We start from the raw sequence: 6,000 nt of genomic DNA, 5'->3' as shown, positions 1-6,000 counted from the left end.
AAGTGTTATTTTAGTTACGTTACATATAGTTATTTTAAATTTTAACTATAAATTACTTTGTATATATTGAGATAGTAGACTTGTCTCAAAAAATATTTTTATAATAATATATTTTTATATATTGTTTGTATCAATATATTAAAAAAACAGTAGTCAAAGTTGTATTTTAGGAATCGTGTCAATATCTAAAACGACACTTATTTCAAACAGGAGGGAGAATTAATTATTATTTTTGCTTTGAATAAAATTGAATTGAATTAAGAGAGGTAGGTTTTGTTTGGTAGGGATGGCTTTGGCTCATATATGATATACGATATGATACTCCTACATGGACGCGTCTCACGCGGGCCTAGTTTTCCGACATGTGGGCACCACCACAGGCCCACACTGCACCACACCACACGGATGAGAGAGAGAGAGAGGTCTAGAGAGAGGCCAAGAAAGGTTGTACGTACGTACGTGCGTGACCATTCCTATCTTGTCCCCTCATCACCCCCACACATACACTAGTTTCCCAGCTTGCCCGGCCCCTTGTTGCTTGTACACTAGTGTATATCAGTATATGTATTGTGTGTAGCATGCAGATGCAGTATCCTTACGCTAAGATATGTTGATGCATGCATGATCGGCCAGTCTTTGGTCTTTGTTAACCACTGATCGCATATACAGGAGTGATCTATCATAAGTACGTGCAGCCTACAACGTGGAGTAGTACGTACCTACAGTTATGCATGCAGCGCAACGCAGTCCAGTCTAGAACGACACTAGCGATGCATGATGCAGTCGTAGCTAGGATTAATACTATTTTACCTCGATCGATCACTATAATCATATAGCTAGCAGAGCATAATATAAATTGATGCATGCATATAAATATATATACGTATAAGAAACCTCAATATATAATAATACACACTTCATATATTTCAATCACCTAATAATGACGCTTGTTACGGTCGATAAAAAATCGACGACGATATATGTTAAGGTTTTGGGATTGGGGTGTTAAGATTAGGAGGTTTTTAGAATCACTACTACAGAACTAAATTTATATGTCAGTCCATCACAGTCAATTCGTCATAGGCCGGCAGTGATAGAGCATCACTACTGGTTCATTAGCCGCACAGAAAGAATCAGTCATCGTGACTTATGAACCGGTAATGATAAGGGTCATCACTGCCAGCTGATGGATTGAGCCGGCAGTGATGCACCCACACCTCATCACTACCGACTTAATCTACTGACCGACAGTGATATCTCTACATCATTACCGACGGATTATATGAGCCGACAGTGATATCCTCCTCTTCCTCACCTTATAGATAGTACAAATCTAGGTCGCATAGAAGACACCGACGAACCTACCTATGTACGTCGTGATCATAATAAAGGGCGAATCGTTAAGACAAAGTAGCTAAATTGTATTAATTACTATGTTTTTTGCACCTCGTGGTACCAACAGTGAAAGAGATTTTACTACCGGTGGACATATTATGTTGGCAGTGAAACTACTTTCATTGCCCGTGAATTTATTAAGTCGATAGTGAAAGTAGTTTTACTATCGATCGTTTTATTGAGCCGTCAATGAATGTACTCTTTCAAATTTAAATAAATATGTATTAGGATTTTAGGTCAACATAATGTTAATAAATATAGATAATACAAACTCAATCGAAAACTCTTGAGTAGTCTAGCGGTTTATTCGTTCTTACTTGGTGTAAGTCGTGTGTTCAATTCTCTGGGCGCGCGCGAAACTAAAACAAATTTTTTGCACCCCGCGGTACTAACAGTGAAAGGGGTTTCACTGCCGATGGACATATTGGACCGACAGTGAAAACTAATTTCATTGCCAATGGATTTATTGGGCCGGTAGTGAAAGTAGTTTCATTGCCGGTCATCTCACTACCAGTAGACTTATTGGGCCGATGGTGAAAATAGTTTCACTCCCGGTCATCCTATTGAGCCGACAGTGAAGGTACTCTTTCACTATCTGTGCTCATATTGAGCCGACAGTGAAAGCCCTCTCCTGTATAATTGTTCGATGTCCGTCCTCTGACACTTAGAAAAAGTTTCCCGACATGTGCCCTCCGCGCCGAAACACCTCCCACCGCCTCCTCCCCGACACCGCCATCCCCGCCGCATCCTCCCTAACGCCACCATCCCTGGAACCCTGTCATCCCCATCCTGGAGGCCGCTATCCTCGTCATCCCCGTCCCCTTCCCGCTATCCCCGGAGCCCCGCCGTCCCCGTCCCAGAGACCTCCGTCTCCGATGCCACCGTCCCCCATCCCTCTCGTGCCGTCGTCATCCGTGCCCGCCTGCCTCAACGACCGATAGAGCAAAGGTAAATTTTATCATCACCTCTTCCCTCCCTACTCTGTTAATCTAGACAGTAGGTTGCATGTGCTTTATACTCTGTGATGAAAGAATGCACTGAGACTAGGCTTGATTTCAGAGTACACTGGCATATACCTGGATGTTACTTGTTGTATATTCGGTTCTGTACCTATATACTGAGAAATCCATGTTGGTTTGGCTATCCAGTGCAATACATGTTAAATTGATCCCTGGATGTGTGCTGCTATGAGTTCAAAGTCTATCTAATATACTTGATATTTGGTAAATTGTTATGTTAGTTTCTCTGAGCAGTCATTTTGCAAACTGATATTTAGTTCTCCTACCTCGGCACTTTCTTATTTGTTATGTTCAGAGTTTGTGCACTTTGTTAGAATAGTAGCTATGTCCATGATGGTGTCTTAAATTTTGAAGAACTAGATCAGGTTCTATTTACCAGCTGAAATATCAGAACCATTGTCCTGTCTATGATGTATTCATTAGAACAATTTGGGAGCAGAACTTTAACAGTTCTGGGGCCAATTGTTACTCAATATCTGAGAACACTTTTACACAAATTATGTTCCTATTGTCCATTACTTTCTGTATACATGATGAGAGTTACCGTCCTTTATGGCTTGTTGTCTTTTTATCTCAAGATCATGTGTGATGAATACTCTTGAATATTCTCTTGTATTTTGATATGTGGTATAATATCTATGCTTTTGAAATACTAGTTGGTTTGGCTATCCAGTGCAATACTAGTTCAGAGAGTATTAGTGTGGTTTGTAGTATATCATTTTTGCATAATCTCTGAAATTTATGACTGCTATGATATGGTATGTTGTTCATCATGGTCGGCAAAGTAGATTGTTCTCCAGTTAGGAGGAATGCCATGCACAAGTTAATGGATTTAAAGGAACATGTTACAAAGGATACAAGTTCAAACATGAAACTGTTGCGGCATACAACAATCAAATCATCTAAACCGAATTAAAATTGGCTAACTTCAAAAATAGAAAGAAGTGTGATGTTACATGTAAAGATGTTATAATCCTAGTTCTGATTGTAATTATCATTATTGTTCTATGTAAGATGATGTGACTTGTAAGATCAATATGTTAATTGTCAGTACCTTTATGCTTATTTGCATATGTGTCGACTGACTTTTCGGGGGATGACCTGTGAGAACTATTATGTATATATGTGTGACATGAATTACTATGTATTAATGAATGTGTCTTTATTATTGATTTACATTACATATGTCTCATTGTATGCATGTATTGAGTGGGAGAGAGACGGAGAGATCGAGGAGAGAGAGAGGGAGGACATGGCCAGAGTAAAAGGGGGGAGGCACAACACTGCCGGCTGAAAGATATCTTGGGAATCACTGCCGGCTGAAACCATCAGCCGACAGTGATACCCAGGGCATCATTGTTGGCTGAATCCTTCAGCCGACAGTGATAACCCCTTTCACTGCCGGTCCACGGAGCCGGCAATGATAGTCCTTGACTATCACTGCCCGTTACCCACTATTGGCTCCAAAACAGGCAGTGAAGGGGATTTTGGAGCCGGTAGTGAAGGGTGTTTCTGCAATAGTTAATGTTGGTCTTAGAGGATGTCCTTGGGAGACAAGACAGACCGACCAAAGAGGTGGAGGGCAGGACTCCGCCTGCTATGGGTGGCGAAGGACAACCAGTGGGCAATGCTAGCGATGAGGGAGCATGAAATGGATTGGTTAGTGCGACAACGGACGGTGGGAGTGGATTTAGTAGGGAGAGAGCCGTTAGAGAAGGTGGAGATGGGCCAGGTGGGAACGAGCAATGGGAGGAATAAGGAATACAAGAATCCATAAGGGCGGACCACCCTTGATTCAAGGGCATTCAGCTGAACTAAATGCCCAAAATTTTTGTCAAATAATTAAGCATATGTATGTATATTTGGTATATATATATAGGTATGCAATCAATTTGTTGTGTATGACTAGGATCACTCGTTTAAACTTGCTCGGTTTTATCATATGGACTTCTCAAGTAAGTATTTGATGTCTCTTAGTTATACACTCAAAACTCTTTATTAAAGATATGTGTACAGATAAAATGTTTAGAAATATAAAATCTTAGGAGATTTCAGTCATGCTTGTTAAAAGAGATAAGGATCTGATGTATCATATTGTTTACAAGCTTTTCAAGTTGGTGTTAGAAGTTTCTCGTGGCAATTGCTAGTGTTGAGAGGGTACTATGAATTATGTAAAGAATAAGCTAAGAAATATAATGGGGACTAATTGTTGAATTATTGTCTGATTATATTCATTGAGCGCCAGTTTTTAGACAAGTCATAGACAAGATCCTGATATTGCGCATTCAATCCATAAATAAGCGCATAGTTGAATCATACTACTTAATGTGTAATTTGTATAACTATTTGAGTTTGTCTCTAATATGAATAATTTATATTATATAATAGAGTTTAATATTATGAATTTTTTTTTCCATTGAATACTTTATGCTACCGTCAAAGTTTGATTGTCCAACCTAGAAATCCTGAGTCCGCCACTGAGAATCCATACGAGGAAGAAGACAAATAAAGGGATAGCGAGGTGGAAGACGACCTGCCCACCGTCGGATGGTAATATCTGACGGCAGATATTCATCAATTGTTGCTCATTTTCAAGCAGTTGACAAATAGCACCTCCAAGGAAAGCCTGTAATGCAGAGCCAGACAGCAGCCCAACAGCAGGGCCAGGAGCCTAGGATCGAGAGTCATTGAAAATTAAAGCACAGAAACGGAATCTCAAGGACTTGAGAGAGAGAGAGAGAGAGAGAGAGAGAGAGAGAGAGAGAGAGAGAGAGAGAGAGAGAGAGAGAGAGAGAGTTTAGAAATGGAAACTTGTTTCAGCCTCCGCACACCTCACAAATTAAAGGCAGGAAACAACTAATACTGAGATGGGCATGAGCCCCAGGCAAGTTTATGAGTTTACCATCAACATGATATCACGTACTATACACTTATCATTTACAGAAGCAAAGCAAGCTCAGACAGATTCTCAGTTAATTTCTTGAGATCACTGCACTGATGGATCGGGTGGTACCACTGGGAAGTAGGTAGGGTCTGGGCCCAACTGCTATGCATAACCTAATGACCTCATGCTTTCATATAGGTAAATGCCACTCGATCTCTGGAAGATAACACCCAATGGAAGGCAATGCACACAAAGAATAATAATATCACTGCCAGAGACAAGAGGATGAAGGTAAAAATTGTAGAGTCTCAACTTCAATAGAACATCTCCTCCAACGTCATGTATCGCAGGTACCTGGGCCAATACTGGCAAACATGAAGGTTCTCTGCTTCTCTGCTTTGGTTAGTTCTGACATAACTACACATATGAACAAAGAGGGGGGAAAGGGGGTCAGAAAACATGATGGAAGAAAGAAGAGAGTGATTATAATCAGGGAAATTTTAATGTTCTCACGAATAAACTGACATGAAAGAAACATATCTTGTTGGTTACTAGCATGCATAAAAAGGATTTCCATTGCTGCAACGTAACTGAAACAAGTCTCCCCTTCAATGAGCAGCTAGGGTTTTTTTAAGTATATTACATTTTATGTACAAATATAAAAGTATTATCAAAATCTATTAAAATTGATAGACTTTTTTT

The sequence above is a fragment of the Phragmites australis genome, chromosome 5, assembly GCF_958298935.1.
Source record: "Phragmites australis chromosome 5, lpPhrAust1.1, whole genome shotgun sequence".
In the NCBI taxonomy this organism is placed as follows: domain Eukaryota; kingdom Viridiplantae; phylum Streptophyta; class Magnoliopsida; order Poales; family Poaceae; genus Phragmites; species Phragmites australis.
This window is presented reverse-complemented; position numbering follows the sequence as displayed.